The sequence below is a fragment of the Tyto alba genome, unplaced genomic scaffold (genome assembly GCF_018691265.1).
Source record: "Tyto alba isolate M040663 unplaced genomic scaffold, T.alba_DEE_v4.0 Super-Scaffold_23, whole genome shotgun sequence".
Lineage (NCBI taxonomy): Eukaryota > Metazoa > Chordata > Aves > Strigiformes > Tytonidae > Tyto > Tyto alba.
Window position 1 is genome coordinate 3,001,998 of NW_024881297.1, and position 19,955 is coordinate 3,021,952.

A 19,955-nucleotide genomic window follows, 5' to 3' on the forward strand; every position below is an offset into this window, starting at 1 on the left:
TTTACATTAGGGATTAAGTGTCTTAATTCTGAATAACTCTGGAAATAAGTGAAATGAAAGGAGTCACAGCCTATAGCTCTTTTTTCTGGGTCTTCACTTCGGAATACAATTATTAGATAGCAGTTTTGTTTCATCTATCCAGCAGTAGGATGCAATAGTGGTGCTTAAGTATGCTTGAGGACAAAATGTAAAATAATTTCTGAAAATGCCTTCCCTTGCCCTTCCCCTTTCTATTGTCTTAATATTATGATGAACATTTTTCTCAACAATCTCAGAATTTTGAGACTGGCTGCAAAATCCAAAAAGATTTTGAGGCTGACCTCAAAATTCTGATTCACATTTTGCACACGATTCTGATTCACATATTGCACATGAACTAGTCTACTTTGCAGCTCAACTTAAAGTTATCAGCTGTCCATAGGACATACATCACATATTCTGTGATGAGGCATTGAATTCATAATGACCAGTGTGATATGCATGCAAAAATGAGACATGCAAAAAAACAGTGAATGATTCTTGCAATGCAGAATCTTCTCCTTCTACCTTTGGAAAATACTTTCAAAGCACTACATGACTCATTCTTATGAAAGTGTCTTGGATTTACAACTTAACACTGTCAGTACTGGATTTCAGTGCCAAATAACCCGTAGCCATTGCAAGCCCTTCTACATCTATAATGTCTGAAATAGATTAGTTAAGTTTCTGTTCTACATGCAAGATATAAGTGTTTATTTCTAAGTGTAGGGGTCTGAAAATGCAGTTAAAATATTCCCATTTTTACTACATAAAAGGTGGAATAATAATTACATAAAAATGTTGCGTTCATTTTTGGGGTAGATAATAGTCTATGTTCTACTTTTAAAGTGATTTGGCCTAGAGTACCACTGTGCAGTCTTTCCAGATCAAACTTTATCAACTTTATCCAAACTTTATCAGTAGTTAACCAAAGAGAAAAGGAAGGCACACTGTAAAGCAAGGAAATGTTTCCTTTTGTTCTGCTTAACTAGAGGAGACAGCATTTTTTTGTTTACATATGTGATATTTTTACTGTTAAATTCTTGAGACTTCTCCAAAATTTGAGAAGGCTAAGGACTACTTCCAAATCTTTCACTCTAAGTTGGCTTTGACATGTCTGGTTTTTTTTTGTTTGTTTGGTGGTTTTTTTTGTTGTTGTTGTTGTTTTTGTTTTTTTATTCCTGGCTTTCCTTGGTTTTAGGCATTTTGTTTGAATTAGCACTGTTTTGCTTCACATTATGACTAAGTAGGCTTTTAATATTATCACCTGAGCACAAAAAATCAAAATTAAGAAACCGTTCCACTTGACTTAAAGCATTATGCCAAAATGTTGAAATAGTCAGGGATACCTCAGCTGTAGAAATTAGGTGCTGATAATTATGTGTCCAACAAAAGATTTCAAACCTAATTGCATTTCTTCTCAGTTAGGGCAGTGTAGTGTTTGACACTGTTTCATTGAGCTTAATCTGCTCTTACAGAACATGAGTCATACAGAAAAGAGTACAGCAATTAAAAAAACAGTAAAAAAATAAGTTGTGTGACTTAGCAGCCTACTTGGAAATAGAAAATAGAATATTGTTTAGTTTTATGGCAGATGAAGAGAGTTGGTTTTTTTCTTCTTTAAATATATATATATATAGCTATGATATAGCAAAGTAATAACTAGCCCTGACTATAGAAAAAGAATACTTACATATTTTCTTGGCTTTTGAAAATAGAAACAGTGTCACTTCTACTGGAAGATTTTTCCCTATCTAGCCTGAAACCTGTCCTTTTTTCTTTCAGTATTTCAAGTGCACTGGCAAAAGCCAGTAATGTTGGGTCTGTCTCAATGCCAGGAAGGATTTACATGACTAGAAAGGGAAATGGACACTGATTTTTGTTCCTTTTCCACATTTGCAGCAGTCATCAGTGCCCATGCCTGAAGTTTTTGTCTGGTAAGACATTAATTCCCTTCCTTTGTCAGGCAAAGCTACAGTGATGGACTTTTGCCTAAAACAGATGAAGGCATATTCAGCTACGTCTTCTCCAAACAAAACCTAAATCCAGAGTAACTGTGGGCAGATTTATCTGCAGCAAAAGGGCAGTGAAAACCACTGCATGTTGCAGAGTTGTCACTGCCTTCAGCAGATGTATGTGTTGGCAAAATGGACGGCCAGTTACTTTTATTAAATGCATTGGTATCCAGCAGAATATGGAAACAACCTACCGCTACTCGTCTTCAATGTCAAAGTCTTTTCCTGATAGTGGTATGGGGTTGGGTTTTTTCTCTCTGCACAGAGTAGCAGACAAAGGTAATCTCAGAATGAGATATTTCCTTCTCCTCTTACTTATCCCTTCAGACTTTACAGTGACAGCATACTAAAAGAGAACAGAAGGACTGAATAAATGCAAAAATCAGTTTGGCACATCTGGAAAAAAATGCCTGTGTGTTTCTTTATCTAAATGTTGCAAACAGGTGGTAACAGCAGCTGTCTGAAAAACTTCATCTTATTCTCATGAAGAATTTTTATTTTTTTTAAAACATCCCCAAAGTGAGATTTTTCAATTTTGAAGTGGTTCTGATTTGCAACAAATGCCATTCAAAAGGGGAGAGACAGACACTATAAAAAAGAACAAAAAAATCCATGCGAACAGTTTTCTAAAAACACGGAATTAGGATGAGAGAGTCCTACCTTGCCCTGACAAATACAGTCTTCTAGCAATAATTTCCATCATCTCCACTGTCTGATATGCCACAGGAATTAAAAGTCTTCACAGCTAGTGAGATTTTCATCTTTTATTTCAAGGTCACAATTAAATGCTTGTGATTTTAATAGGAGAAACAGGGGACTGTCGCCTGTCAACCCATAGCTGGTGGCCTGTCTTGGGGCTGGAGCTGCATGAGGATCTCTGATCTGTACTCATAACCATGAACTGTGGATTAATATTGAAATAACTCTTAAAATTCCTACAGCAATGCACCCATATGGAGATAAATGACTTTAAATGCACCTTTAAGCAATTGTGGGAATTTCTAAGCTAAGAACTTATTCATATGAAATTGTGATAAAGCTCTGAACATGAACTGAAATTTGAAAACTGTAGCTTTTGGCTGCCTTTCAAGAAAGGCATTTTGTTTTCACTCTGCATTTAGTAATCCAAAATTAAAATATAAATGAGATCAAAGGGTAACTGCTGTGTGACATGTTGCATTGATTGTGGAAGTTATTTTACATAGTTCTGGGAATGCACAAGTTGCCACAATCTTGTCATGCTTTTATTTATAAAAATCTTGCACAAGAAGGTGGCTGTGGGTAGATACTAAGACTAATGCATGAGACAACTGTTTATCTTGTACTTGCTAGAAAACAAGCTGGAATGGCAAAATTGTTTCATGCAAATAAATGGTGCCCTTATGTAGGTTTACCACTTCCCTTTCAATTCTGTCTTCATTCCCTCTCCCTTTATTGTCTCACTTTTATGACTCATTTTAATTGTAAAATCTCCAGTGTGAAGTCTTTACTTTTCCACTTGCCTGAAAAGCACCTTGTAAACCTGCAGGGATAAATACAGAACATTAGTGATTAATGCTTAAATTGCTTGCTTTGTAGTTCTTGGCCTTAGCATTGATTCTGTTGGCTTGTGCATGTACCAGCCATGAAGCTGGCATTAAAAATTATTTCCTCTTAGACTTCAGTGTGTTGTCACACATGATGTGTGTAAAATAGCAGGATGTGGGTATGTTTTTCCTGAACAGCATATGCAGTCATTCAGTTAGCACTGTAAATTTTCTCTTCTGGAAGCTTTCAAACAGAAGATTCTTTAGTCCTGTGCACATAAATGCGTATCACAGGCTGATCAGATGGATGAATTCAGAGGTTCAGGCAATACTCCTAAACGTGACTGGGTCTCCCTGTGCTCCCTGCACCAACTGTCCTCCGGTGTTTTTTCCCTCGGCGCCCGCATGGCCGAGACTCACAGCCATCTCTGGGTGCTGCTGCGGATGTGCCGGTGACAGCCATCCCTGTGCTTCCCCATCAGCAGCCAGGCTGCACCGCGGATCTTCTCTCTCCCCTGGACTTTCCACTTCCTTTCCTGCTCTTAATTTAATATTCTGCATCACAAATGTGAAAAATGTGCAGAAGACAAATCTACTAATTTTAGATTTAATCCAGTGAAGTTTATGGCCAGTCTTTTTTTTTTTTTTTTTTTAATAATGAAGCCTTGCTATAATTAATCCTACCTTTGCCTTCATAAGTTTCATTCCTCACTTCACAGAAAGTTTGCGGGAATTTGTACAGGTCCCTGACAGGGCACTCTGTAGTCCTGAAGGCAGAGCTATGCATCTCCTCACGCTGATGTAGGTGGATGTTTTTCTACCTGTAGCTTTCTACCTACTTCACCATTCCCGGTCCATAAATGAGACAAGATTTTAAGGGTGGAGGGCAAGGCTCTTTTAAAGCACCACCTTTGTTCTAATTAACAAAGAAAAGCTTGTGTTAATAAGCAAATGTTCTGCTGCAAATAAGCTCAACAGCTTTAAAAAAAAAAAAAAAAAAAAAAGGTGGAGGTAGCAGTTAAATACCAAACAAAGTAAGTGCTCATAAGTACTTCATGGAAATCACCAATTTTCATATTCGTATTTTATGCAAGTTAGTTTTCATCCATTGGGATTCTTGGGCTAATAGTAAAACGGATGATTCTTTAGCTTGCTTGCTTTTTCCCCAAGCAAACAAAAAAATTTGCTCCCTTTAATTCCAGTTTAAATTAATGGAAGTCTGGGGGGAAAGGAACAGATAAACAAGGAGATGTTTTATATTTGGGGTTGTATTTTCATTTTTTGTCAGTTGGGTTTGAGTTTTTTTTACAACCACCTTTTGAAATCAGTATGTTATTTTGTCATTTCTTTGTTAAAAGAGTAACAGTGCTGAATCTTTATCATATTGATCGTTTTACAAGTTTTCTTCTGGGGTCCAAGATAATACACAGCGTTGTTATTGCATTATTATTTTTCATTTGTATCCTATTGATTTGCTGCCAGTAACTTACAGGTCAATTTACAAAAAGATGGGGTATGATTTATTTTTTTTCTAAAAGATTATACCACAATGGGAATGCTTTTATAAGGCTGTCAGATCTCTAGGTTTGTTTTTTCTTCTCTCAGGAGTGCAACACATTCATAGATTAGTGGCATGGTTCCACCTGGATTTATACCCAGAGTATCCATGACTTTCATATAATTCATATGAATAAGTCGCTATACACAAGCCTACACTTAAATTGGAATTTTACTCCAAGGGAATGGTTCTTTCCTCACTTCTCCCTGTATAACTCAGAAATAATATACAAAGTGAGTATAGTTACAATGATGTAAAAGAGATGAGAGGGGAGATCTTAAATGTCTAATCAGAACAAGCTACCAAGGTTTAACATCTCCAAATGACAGGTACTAAAAATATACATGAAAAATTATGCTGGCACTGGCTAGGCCAAAGTTGGCACTGACAAAGCGTGTCCTTTCTGCACAGTTAGTAGTGCCCTGCCCTGTCCCTGGGAGTTGCAATACTTTTTCAGAGTGTTATTGTGGGACCACCATTCAGCCCAGTTCAGAGCCCATGGGCGTTTATAGCCCTTTGAGCCTGACCTGCCACTGGAGCAGGGCTGGAGATCCCCTGCCTTCTAGGTTCTCCCTTCGTATCTGCACCAGAAAGGTACCATCAGGCCACACATATGCAAATTTTCTCTATTTTTACCCAAATCCCTCTGAGCAATGTACACTTGGGACACCAACGTTAGAAAAGTTTGCTATAGTAGTTACAGTTTACTACCAAATAGCAGTAGTCCAGTTACTACCATCTTTGTACTTAGAAGGTCCACTTCTGAAAGAAAATAAATATTAATCAAATTTTCTTTATTATTTATATTTGACTTACCATGACTAGAATTTAGCTACTAGGAAAACAAGGATTAGAACAAGTATGTAAAATTATACAAGTACACATGTTCTTTTTATTCCTTCATCATAAAACTCCTATTACATAATTTACAAGGGGTTAGTTTTTTAATTACTCAGTGCAAAACCTGTTAAATGAGGTAGGCTGATGCATATGTACAGCCTGATGTATGCTATTATTTTTCTCTTGAATCCATCCAGGTAAATCAAACCCACAATGAGAGACTTTCAGTTCATGTTCTATCTACAGTGTGTGGAATTTCCCTGGTATCCGTTCAACAGGAGCACATTGGACAAGAGAATTTTTTGTAGCACAGAATACCCTTTTCTGCTGGTGAAAATTTTCAGTTTTGGAATTGGTCTAATATTTCATACTCGTTCTTGGTCCAGAATTGAATGATGAAGTTAAACCATAATTTTACCAACACAGATCACTTGAATAATCTTCCCAGTTTGGGTAATTTTATTCTAAATTGCAGATCACTTACTGAGCTCAAAAGTAAGACACAGTCCAAATAAATTTCTCATTCATAGTGTGTCCCATGACAGGAAAATAACCAAATAGCTGAATGTGATGCCCATATGTTTTAGGAATATTTCAAACACCATTTTAGTTTCTTTTCTTCTCTTCCTTGCCTATATTTTGACACCGCAATGATACAACTGTATTAGACAGGAGGGAGGTCAGATGAGATTTTATGCTTAAAATGGAGGTGTTAAAGTTGCAAAATGTGCTGCTCCTGGCTATTAAAAGCAGGAGTGGCACAACAGTTCACAACAGCTAAGTATTTTCATATGTATTAGTGTTAGTATTTGGGGAAAGAAATGGCTGTATTCCAAGACAGCTGGAAATTGTCTTAGTCATTATTGAATGACATAGTGCTATTTATAGACAGACGAAAAAAATAGAATCCTTCTTGATAGTATTCATGACTGTTTCAGTTGAGCTGAGATTTTTTTAAAAAATGTAATTAAGAGTATATGAATAACGCCATAACTTATTACTAAGTAATCTTTTATTTTTGAGACATAGTTTTATATGAAAATGTATCTGGATATTAGATTTAGAACATCTAAGTTCTAGTTTCAAAATTTGTCCTTCTTTGTAGCAATCAAAAATGTTTTAAAATGGTCAAAATTTACCATTTCAGTAGACCTCAGTCAACTTTGTTATATTTTCTGTCTGATAATTTAACAAACACAAGGAGTTTAATGCTCTGCTTTAATGTTAAATACTGTTTTATAAATCAAATTAACTATTAACCAAACCTGACTTCTGTTTTATTTGAGAGTCTTTCAAGAGCCTTGCATCTGTCAATAATTTGTGAACAGAAATAAGTTCGTGCCTTCCTCATTTCGGTTATACCTAGCAAGAATGGGAGATCTAGCAAGAGTTTCTGTTTCAGTATTCAGATGTTTATAAAAATTCCAAGGATTTTTCACGATGGTGAATATGGATATTATCAATATTCCTTGACTCAGATTTAGAAATTGACTGAAACATTCTGACTCCTATGATAAACATTAGCCAATGGTTTTGGAAGTTGGGATATATGAAAAGTATCAATAAGCAGAATGCTGAATTTAACTTATTGCTGACCTGCAATCTACGAATAAAGACATATAAAAAAAATCAACATTTCTAATTTTCTCTTTTAAATCCGGCAACTTAACCATACTTATAATAAGCTATGCTTCACTCTTTGATTGTGCAAAAGTAAAAAATCAATGAAATATAAGTTACCTAAATGTCTATCTGAAGATTGTTGATGGATGATAAATAATTAATTTCATTAACTACATTTTTGTTCAGCAATTAAATACAGTTCCTGAGTGAAAAGGTGGCTCTTATCATAGATATTAAACTCTTCTTCTGGAACTTCTCTAACTAATGCACTTTTTATAGTTTGGTATAGCCCTAGTCCTGGACAATGTCAAATGGGTCAGCTCCTGTCAAGTTAGAGTGCATCCTTCCGATGCACTCTGATATTACCAGTAGGTCTCTGAAGGGTTACTGATGCGCCGTATGTTGACTTGGCTCTTAGAATGTGAATAATTCGTGGCAGGATCCCAAATGATGAATAAAGGTTCAAATCTGTGTTGGGAATAAACATATTTATATAGCTTTAACACAGTTACTTAACGTTTTTACCCAATAATAAGGTAGCTCTTTTTGAAATTTTTGTACGTAAAGTCATCTTTACTTTTTGCTAAGATATGAAAGTACTTTACAGTGCTTTGAGGAAAAAAAAAAAAACAAACCCAAACGTTTTATACAGTACTATTACAGAAGAACTGTCCAAGCAAAACAAGTTATCAGTCTGCACATCAGAGCCTTAATCATTGGAGTTTCACCCGTGCATGCAGAAGCAAACATGATAGTCATTCATATTATAATAACCTCTAATTCAAGTTCAGGTGGCGTTGCAGAACCAGCAAGATGTTTAGATCTTTGGTTTCTGATGTGAACACTTACCAGCTCAGATTTTTAGGCAGCATTTGATGCCTGACCTTTGTCAATGCCATAACTGTCTATTGCATAGAGCTATTGTGTTGGTTTTGTGGACATTGTAGAGATAATGTTGCATAGATGTTACCAATGGTCCCTTTACTATCCATCAAAATTTAACTACTTCCCATGCTCCGTGGGCAAAACATACATCTATAAGCTGGTTTTCTGATGTAGAGAAGCCAAAATTTCATCCCAGATTAAATCATGTAGATTAAATGTCAAGAGCCATAAACATCAGTAGGACTTGTAAACTCAATTACTGGATTATGCTGAACCATTCTAATTCTTCACAAATCTTTTCTATGTCTTTTGATATTGTTAAGGAATTTCTATGATGATAAATCATTATGTGATAATATAAATATAAAAAAAAGGACCCCAAATTAATCTTTTTAATAAAAACTTTACTAGGAAGCAAACGTTTCCTTAAAATGAAAATGCGTTGTCACAACCTAGAAGTGACTGAAGTGATGAATAGATGCATTACTGTGGAGAGGGCATCCTACTGTGTTCACAAAAGCAAGTTCTGAGTATTCAGTTGTGTTTCTGTTTTTATAGAAAATCGGTCATTCAGCAACATGAGGGGATTTGCAGGTAGGGCATCCTCATGCTATAGAATTTCATAGTGTAGCACAGCTGTCTTTGCAAATAATTCTTGTTTGGTATTTTATATTTCCAAATTTTTGTTCTTCCATGTTGATCTGGAATATATTTACAAAATACATGTGCATGTGCAGTTCATATTGTTAAATTGGAGGGATTTTTCCCTAACAAAATATAAACTGTCAACAGGCTACTTAATGCCTACATGGCAAGGGGAAAACCAGGTGTCCTGAAAACTTCTTGGCTGGATGCCAATAGGCCTGAAAGCCCATTAGAGACAGGAAGATTTCTACAGATTTCAGTGGTGTGGCCATGTAGGATGTTTCTGGACAGAAGCTAAAAGTTTAAGTGTGTATATGTGATGGCTTTTTTCCCTCAGACTTCTTTTCTGTACATATCCTAGGCCCAGCAGTGAGAGGTGAACAGTGATCTGTGCATATTCTCTTTTCTGTTGTTATTAAGAAACCCAGAAGTTACTGTCAGGAAAAATATTTTTTAAATAAGTTAATAGCAAGAAAAACTTCAATTTTGTTATTTATGATGTGACAAAGGGCTGACAGTCCACTCTCTCCAGTGCACAATCTGTGATTCAGAAGTATGTCCTAGTGCATTCCAGTCTCCCAGGTTTTCTGTTCATGATAATTTTCTCTTTTTTGAATTCTGAATGTATCTAAATATCATATGAGTGAATCTAGTTATTATGTATTTCAATTGTGAGGTGGGTTTTTTTCCCAATTAGTAATACTTCAGAAAACTACTTTCCAGGAACTCTTAATTACTTCTCTGAAAATTAAGCACACAGTCACCATAACTACCTCACTTCCCCCCATGACATCCATCAGCATTATTAAATGACTCTAATAACACCACAATTGCTGGAAATCCTGTTGAGATTTAACAAGTGGCCATATGCTGCTCTCTATTAGAAAAAAGCAGAGGGGAGCAAAACACACCTGAAAACCTGTCAAATATGGGCAGAGCTGAGAGCTTACTACAGTCCCTCTTTTGTATCCCATAACCCTGGGAGATCTTTTTGCAAGGGGAGAACTCATTAGCTGCAAGCAAAGAAGTAGTGATACTCTGAGAAAAGTTGTGATCCAGGCATTTTTTCCATCATGAAGGTATTTTGTTCCTGGCAGTTAGGCTCTTTGCAATTCCCATTTTCTCCCTGCAAATCTCCCTCAATCCAGAACAGTAAAAGTCCATTTGGCCCATCATATGTCCATTTGTGCCGGGAAGGAGAAGGTTGCAGAGATGCATGGGTCATTTGCCTCTTCTGTGCCTGGTTTGCTCTCGGCATGCTGTGTGAAAAGGAATCCTCTGGCCCCCGAAGGACCAGAGAACTGATGAAATACTGTGAAATTAGTTTTTTAAAAGATACAAGCTCATGAAGTGGCGTTTAGTTTTGTCATTAAATCCAGTGAAGGTCAGGATTCATTCCCAGATATTTAGAGAAGACTTTATGAATCCTGGCCCTCTCTGATGCATAATGAATTATTTGCGCTTCCAATCTCTGCAAAGTCAGCTTTGTTCTGCATATCCTATGTCTGCAATTGCTTGCAGGAGCTAGTTCACCAGCCACACAGTACAGCTTGCAATATAATTTATTTCTGTGTTGTGGAAGTCATCAATTGTCTGTGAAATCCCTTGTTCTAAGACTAGAAAAGCACCCACTGTGGGACTGCAGAAACCTCAAAGGTCTTGACTGCCTGCTCTGGGAAATGTCCTCCCTGTCTTGCAGGGAGAAGAGGTTGTGTATGGTCCTTGATTCAACATGTGTCCAATTCTCAACTCACTGCCAACCGGTAGTATCCCTGCAGTTAGAGAAGTTATAGATGACCCATGGTTATTTTAGCACAGCTGTATTAATCTTGCAAGACTAACATCTGCTGGACTAACATCTGCTTTGTTTCTGCACAGTGGCTTATATTCAGAAAAGTAAATGGAATTCAGCTGCTGGAGGTTGCAGCTGAACTTAGTATCTAGATTCATTCTGTTAGTCTCTGGTCTGCAGTGCAGGACCTTTTCTTTTTTTTTTTTTTTTCAGCCAGAACATTCCCTACTCTCTTGTTATTGCACCCTTTAGGTATGTATGACCATGCTTTTCTTAAAATATTAATATCATGTCAAGTATCCATACCAAAAAATCCCTTCTCTCCTTTTTCTCTCTTTTTTTTGGCAGAATGTCTTCCCAGGGATGATGTGTCACCACTTGAAGACTGATCTCACAAAGGACAAATTAATTCTGAAGTGAGTCCTAGAGCTTCTTTTTAACAATTAGCATTCCTGTTTCCCATGGCTCTTCCTTTTTAATAAGGTCTAAACATGTCAAGTCATTCTGCCTTATTCCCTAAGGTATTTAACCACCAGAAGACAAACACGGGAATCTTAAAAAATTTCTGAATTAATTCAGAATGAGTCAACAGTGCACATATTTTATCACTAAAACACCATACCAGAGGAAGTGTCAGATTTTCTATCTTTCTGTGACTTCAGATCAGGATTTGGTGCCTTGTTGGATATGCATATACTTAACACAAGGTACCTGGATGAATTCCAAGGCCATGCGGTGAGGTTATTTATCATGTGTTATACAGGTGGTGAGTCTAAATGATCTAATGATCTTATGCCCAGAAAATCTCTTACTCTACATAAAACTGTTGACCTTTTCCTCTGTCACTCATTTATCTGCACTCAGAAAAGGCTGGCATGTGGCTTATTTTATTGATGGCATGCTGTGTGTCCTAGGATCATGGTTAGTGTGCTGTAATTCTTTATACAGTCATTACAGCATTATTAGAGACCTCAGTCTTGGTCTTTATGCGGTCATTGGAAGAGTTTTACACAGGTTATTATTACTGTTACACTGTCTTGCACTATTCAGCAAACACTAGGCAACAATTACGGAAAGGGTTACTTACCATCAAACCTGCACACAGTAAGTTGGTGAAATATGTTTCAGCGGTATAATTCACCCATCCACCAGAGCACAATAAAACACCATCTTTATTTCTGATTTTATTGGTTCTGTCTGCTCTCATCTGGTCCCTGAACATTTTATCTGCTCACACTGTTTTTTTCTAATGCAATAAAAAGAGCGGACAGGATTTTGCCCTTTATTTAGAATGATTTGCCACATTTAGAGGTAAATAACAGCCCCTTTTTGTGTTGTATATTTTCAGACTTATCAGAGACAGAAATGTTTTGATACTAAGCATGCTCTACTGGAGCCAATCCATGGCTTAATAGGAATAGTCTCTTTCTAACATCTTATTTTTCTTTTGCTTTTGTATGAACGTGTCCCTCCCTACTTCAAAATCAATGTAAATCCATTAGAAGTGGAATGAAGGAACCGCATTTCCTTACAGTAGGGTTGCATATTGAATCAGTTGTCAAGAGGTCCCTGTCCCCCCAAAATCTCCCCTTACATCATTTCCTCCCCTCCGCCTCCACATCACCTTATTTTGTCAACCTCTACAATTGCTATGGAAGAGGATACGTGTGCCCTTATTCCTCTAGCTGACAGCTGTATTCCCAAGACAGCAGCAGCATTTATTAGGTCCGGTCCACTAAACACATCCCATCCTCCATCTGTTACCCAGCTTGCTAGGAGGGTCCCCGTCTCCACTGGAAAGGTGGCAAAGATGGTGGCCATCAGTTCATTCCCTATTTGGATAGTTTCCAGAGTGTGGTGGTGCCCAAATGTAGGTCTTGGCCCACAAACGGGGGTTGAGAGTTGGGCACCAAGCCTTAGGTACCATGCCCTCTGGCTTAACAAGAAACATCTCTGGGAGTTAGGCACCTGTATGCATATTAAAGGAAAAAGGGAGGGGAAAGATCTGGCTCCAAGTCTCTACATAAATGGAATTTAAATCATTTACATTAGGAATTCAGTGAGCAGAGATCTTCCCTTTCAAGCAGATATGTCTTTTCAGAAACAAACTGACACTCTGAGCACCAAAACAGATCATGGGAACTACAATAAAAAGCAGTGTTCCTCTAAAGGGAGAGGAGTCTTTCAGGGAGCAAAAAGAGTGGTATTATAACAGACAAGGAGAGGAGAGGAGGAAAGAGAGAAAAGTATAAGAAACTGGAAAATACTTTAAAGGACATAATGCTGTTTAATGGGGCATAAACTGAGAGACAAGTGAATTACAAGCCAGTGTGATTAGCATTTTTTCAAGACAAGTTGTAAGAGGTGACAAACTGTAGATTAAATGCTTTGATTGGCCTTTTTCTCACTCTGCCTGTGTACTTGTGTCATTCATTTAATGTAATAACCTCTACTGAACAGTTGTAGGCTGCAACATATTTTTGTTGGCCTTAAAATAAGTAAAAAAGATATGATTCTGGAATTTGAAGCATACAGTTCTTTACTGGCTAAAGGGTAAAATAAAATATAGCTGAATGAAATTTTTTCATGTTATGTGATACATCAAGGCTCATGGATCATACGAAGTCCAAAATAATTTGGTTCATATAATTTCTGCCTGTGTCTCAACTCTAAAATTGCATTAAAATAAAAATATTTATTCCTAATTCTCATTCAGTGAACCTCAGAAGAGCCTGAGATTTCAGGTATTCCCATAATGGAAGTTAGGGGAATTATTTTTTTTGTGACATAGAAGTAGCTAGACTGAGAAACAGTGGCCATTTAGGGGTTTCTTTCTGCTTCCTTTCCTTTCCTTCTTATTCCCTCTATCCAACCTGGCAGAAAGTAGCAAGAGAATAGCAGAAAGGCAACCTACATTAAGTTAACAAGTGAGGAAAAAAAAGTCAATCCTTCAGGCTTTAGAGGAGCTGATACTAGTAGAAAAACTGTGCCTGCAATACAAAGCAAAAAGATATCAAACATCCTAAGATATGCTTTCACAAATCAACAAAGTACATAAACTAGAAAAAAAAAAAATGCATTCCTCTGGACTGTGTCCCTAAGATGAGAAATTGTGAAAAACCTGTAAAGTAAGTACGAGATGGTTGTCAGTGTAATGTCAGCTTGTAGCAGAACAGAAATAACTCAGCTTGGGATGAGTTCTCTACTGCCTTGCACGTTGCATGCTCTTTTAATCAAAACCCAGAATGAATAGATTCCAGCCAGCCACAAAATACCACATGTCAGACTATGCAGAAAAAGGACTACTGCAGAAATGGTACTTTACCAGTATTTAAGATCTAAAACAAATACTAGATGGGTTCAGCTCTTAGTTGCTTTCATTTTTCCTTTCACATAAAATATGTTTTGGCTTGTATTTTGCTTCAGCATGCTTCTATAAATCCTCAAAGGATCCATCTTGGGAGCACTTCCAGGATTTGACCTTTAGATATTGACAGAGGAGATGTATATGCACGTATTCTTGTGTTCTATGGTATGTATTGACAATAACAGCAGTTTTTCCTTTTCTTTTGTGTGGAGTTTAATTTTTACATATTTGTATGACTTCATGATATAGTTAGCCTTTTTTAATATATAATATTTATGTCAATTCTTTTAATTTAGGGATTTAAATGCTGTACTGCCTATTGATAAACACATTATACCAATTAAACCAGTATACTGCAATGTCATTCATCAAAAATGAAAAATGCACAATAATCTATGATGTGAGGCTATTAATTTATCCACAGAGGCAAAACTACATGCACTGCTTGACTGATAAGCCAGCTTCAATCTCCTGTGGTCAGAGGTAATCCTTTTTCCATATTAGCTGTGTGTTGGACCTTGTTTTTACAGATTTTGTCACTGGTGCCAGGTGATATGTAGCAGCTTTGTAATGTGGAGTATCCTCTAATGAGGACTGGGCAGCCACTACCAAAGTAATTTAAATTATCACTTTGATTAAATGTAAAACTGAACTCTAGTGGTAGTAACCAGTGTCTTAATCATTTAATTGTTTAGTGCCCATGGAATTTTTTTCCTTATAAGTTGTTTTTGGGAACGATATGAGATATACATTTATCTCTCTGTTTTTCTCTCTTTCTGTGGTATACCACATCAAAGGGAGATTATTCACTTTTGCAAGCTGAGAGGAATCCAACAGAAAAATGTTTAGTGTTCTGGGTCCCTAGAAGAAACTTTTTACCCCAGTTTTTGAGCAGTACTTCTGAAAATTTTATTATAAAATTCTCCTCTTAGTTCTTGATTATACTCAGATACATTGGTTTGATACAAAAACCCTAACTAACTTCACCAGCTTTGGCGGAATGTCTAAACTCTCTTCCAACTTTGCACTATCAAACCACAATTATAATTATCAAAAGGAATATCAGCAAGCTACTTAAAATGTGGAAGGATGGGATCAAGAGAGATCAAATAACCTCAGTGGTGCTTGCTCCCTTCCACTCAGTGATACAGGACAAGGACATACCTTGTTTTGTGTCAGCTGAAAGCAGCAGAAAAAGTTAAAGCAGCTTGTGGAGCTATAGCACCTGAAAAGGGGTGTGCTGGATTTCCAGAGTTGCCAGAGAGGACAGATGTTTTCTGGAAGCATGAAAAAACAAGTAGTGGTTAATTTGCTGATGTTGGTAAGTGTTTGTGGAGAGTGCCAGGCCTATTTGTGCAGGCATGAGTTAGTGAACCCATGATGAGATACCTCCTGGAGGACATTTATAACCCTGCTGCTTGCAAGGCTGCATTTAGTGACATTGGCTTCACAATCTTAATCTTCATGCTTAGGGCTGACAATAGCATTTTTCTAATATTTTCTTGATACAGGGACTGGTAACTCCATGCATCATAAATGACCAAATGCTTGTTCTCCACAGCAGGGACTGGAACAAATGTAGCAGTTAAGCCAAATAATAAAAGCAGAAAAAAAAATGAGCCAACTTTCTTTTTCTTACTGTGACCTTTAAAAGGCGGTCAGATAGACTTTTTCCATTCAAAGTGTGTTTAGGAAGGGACAAGGTAGTTTAGTTTTCCATGAGTAACTTGAGCAGGTCAGTCAACCTTGCTATATTGTTCAGTGAGATGGAAAGACATACGCACTAGATAGGTAACATCTGTGGCTCTCCACCTGGGGTTGGTGCTGCCTGCACTTTCAGCCTCCGTTGGTGAAGCTCTGGTTTTGTTTGCCTCGCCTGGGGGGAAAAGAAGGCATAACTTTTTGTGTTTTTCCAGATTAAGCCCAATGGGAGATATTTACTCTTCAAATGACAAAAAAATATCACTTCAACCATGGACAGACTGTGGGATGTGAATGTTACGGCCCGTTGTGCTTAAGGGAAGCCATTTCTGCAGACAGGGAAGACCTGGGGTTTGGACATGGACAACCACAGGAACATGTTGGATGAAGGTGCTCAGAGATGGCTCTGAGGGTGCCTCTGTTTCCTTCTTCCCCCTGTGCCGCTCCTTGAAGCTGAAGGTACTTTCCCACACTGAGTGTTTAGCAAGCGAGACTGTGTTGTATTTCTAATAGATCTGCAGTTATGGAAATTTCTATTCCAAAAGAAGGTGTACCCTTCCATACAGAGAGAAAGAAGGAAAAAGTTCTTAAAGCATAAAAGGCAGCATTCATATTCCTCTGTGGCAACCAATACGGTGAATGAATGAAATATCAACGGAGAGAGAAGAGAGGAAGGTCACTGTCACAAGGGAGAGCAACGCCAGATGGCCACAAGCACAAATTAAAAATTCTGCAGATATGAATTTTACTCTCACCCTTTGATTTTTTTAGCATAATTTGCACTGCAATTTATTTTCACGGCTATTGGGAGGTTGGTAAAGGGCCAGATTGCTCTAAAGTGAAAATATTTTCATGTGTACATAGAGTGGGACATTTAGAGATATTGTTAACATTAAACCTATTCAGATCATTTATGTCTATTGGGATGACAATAACAATTTAAAAAGTCACCTGAGGGTCTCTTACATTTGAGATGCAAATACCCTCTCCCTTTCCTTGTATTATTATAAAGCTTGTGCGTAGATCTCCTATGTGTGGGTTGGACACCATTTATGCTTTAATTTAACTACGTTTCTGTGCTGAATCAGAATTTTCAATGGCAAAGTGAGAACATTTTGGTTTTGAATGGGAAGAGGAAGAGACATTTCTTAATAGCTGCAACTAGCAGTTTCAGAAATAAAACAAATATTGACTGCATAGTCATTCCTGGCAAAAATAAAAAAAAACCCTGACCTTAATTGTGGTTAACAGGGAATACGCACAGATGTATATTTGAAACATTTGCATTTCAAGCACCAGAGAATACTTTTACCTCCCTACAGAAAAGCTAATGTGGCATGAAAAAATAGTTAGGTAAACTGTTATTCATGTTAACATTAGTGCTATATAATTGAACAACCGGTGTTCCAGATTTTATTTCACTTCACAACGTTTTGAGTTTTTCTTCTGCTGTATTGCATTTATTTTCTGGACATATTCAATTTTGCTTTCACAGGAGATAAAAATAATAAAAGAAACTTATGGTAGAACAGCAGGAAACAAATATAACTGTCTGTGAGAAATGACACTTGCACATTTTTCATTGATCCTTGAAAAATTAGATAAGCCTCAGACTTACTTTTGGATTTATCTATGCTGGTTGTGCTAATGTGTTAGGGTGTTCCCAAAGTACCCTAAAGAAACAAATTCTCTGTTTTGCCTCCTAGTCATGGTAGGGGCAAAGAAAATGAAGTATTAGATTCGATTGCTTAATAAACTGATAAACCTGTAGGAGAAAGACATTTTCTGCCACATCATTTGTCATAAAATTACTAAGATTTTAAAAACCACCTTAGTGGTCTTTGCCAGAAGTGGTATAGACACAGTAATCTTAAAAGAGTTATTCCTTCAGTCTTTCTAATCTCTGAAGACAACTAAATTAACACAGAAATCAGAGCTCTCATACACCCTACAGCAAACTGTTCCCAAAACGATGAAAAACCTTATTGATTCAATTTATTACAAACTCTGTCCTGAAGCACAGAAAGTGACTCTACACTTATTTATTTAGTACTTTCACCTGTTGACTGAGGTTTGCTTTTGTCTTGCACGGTCCCATTAAAGAGCAATGGAAACAGTAACAAGGCTTACTTAACAAGGCCCCATAGAAACATAAAAGCATCTGCAACTACTAATACTTTTTTTTCTGTTCCTACCTACTGTATCTCTGGAACTGCAGTATTCAGACTAGTCTGCTTATGTATTTATTTTTAATTCTGCAGTTAGGGATTTGCCATTTATCACATAAAACATAAATAACAATATTGATACCTTCTTCATGTTTGAAGTCTATTATGGAAGTAGCTTCAGGTTTTTATATTTACAAGTAACCCTTAGTTTATGTTCATACCGTGCATTTAAATGTATGAAACAGAGAAACAAAACATAGAATCACAGAATTGTTTAGGTTAGAAAAGACCTTTAAGATCATTGAGTTCAACTGTAAACCCAGCACTGCCGAGTCCACCACTAAACCATGTCCCTAAGTGCCACAGCTACATGTTTTTTAAATATGTCCAGGGATGGTGACTCAAAAACTTGCCTGGGCAGCCTGTTCCAGTGTTTGACAACTCTTTCAGTGAAGAAATTTTTCCTAATATCTAATCTAAACCTCCCCTGGTGCAACTTGAGGCCGTTTCCTCTCATCCTATCACTTGTTACTTAGGAGAAGAGACCGATCCCCACCTCACTACAACCTTCTTTCAGGTAGTTGTAGAGAGTGATAAGGTCTCCTCTAGGCCTCAGTCTGTTTATGTAGAGGGATCGTATTTGGGCTCACTCAGTTTGCTGAGAATAAGAACTAAAGTTGATACACCAAAAGGGAAAATTGTCACTTACTCTTTCTCACATGTGCTCTACAAATGGTCCCTATTGAACATAAAACATAGAGCTGTCATTCATAGAAAAACACAACCAAATTGTTGTGAAGCAGTGATAGTCAGTGGGGGTTTTATTCAAGATACTACTAAAATGCAAAGACAGACTGTTCTGAATACCCTTTTCCAAGAAATCAATGTGATGGAGAATACTAGAAGAAATGGCAAGGAAAAATTACAAATAGGTAGAGGTTCTCAAATGTGCCCAAGTTAGGAAACTGGACTGTGCTGGGAGTGTGATTGGTGCTTGGATAAAATTGAGTCTTCTGCAGGAGTCCAGAAAGAGCCTAAGCCCTTGGAAGACGTGATCAGGCTGGTAAAACGTGCATGGAATACCACCCAATGAGCCTGTTGCTGCTCATCTCCTAGGTTTTAAAGAGGTGTGTGGGCCTGGAGAAAGACCTTGCTGAGGGTGTATTAAAGGCTCTGGACCCCCCAGCCATAGCACTATGGGGCATCTAAACCTTCTGTTGTTGTATCAGCTCTTTATAAGTGACATACCTGAAGTCAGATTTTTACTTCATTTTTTATTTCGGTGTTGGGGTAGACTGAAAAACTTTTTGGAGTCCCAGCATTAGTCATGCCATGCTATTGCGATACAGTTATAAGCTAGTAATATTCACGTCAAAACTAGGTTGTCTAGGTTGCGTTTGTCCTCTCTGTGAAGGACCTGAGTTCAACTTTCTCGATGTCACAGTAACATTATAATATGCCTCGTTATTAAGAGTGGTACTCCATCCCCTCTCTTATACGTCATCATGCCGTGCAGAATCTCCTCCATTTGGAGAAGGGAACAGCAAAGAAGTCACTAAGTTACCTCTTCTGTGGTGCTCACTCATCTGTGACAATTTGCAAATGTTTCCATGGCATGGACAGGGTGCAAATACAGTGATTTGTCACACAGCTACCTCAGCTTCCAGTAGCCTTCACTGAAGACACATCTCCTGCTCTTGTTCATCGCATCTTTTTAAATGCTTCTCACTTAGGAGGCATCTTCCTTTCATCTGTGACAGTTTGCAAATGTTTCCATGGCGTGGACAGGGTGCAAATACAGCGATTTGTCACACAGC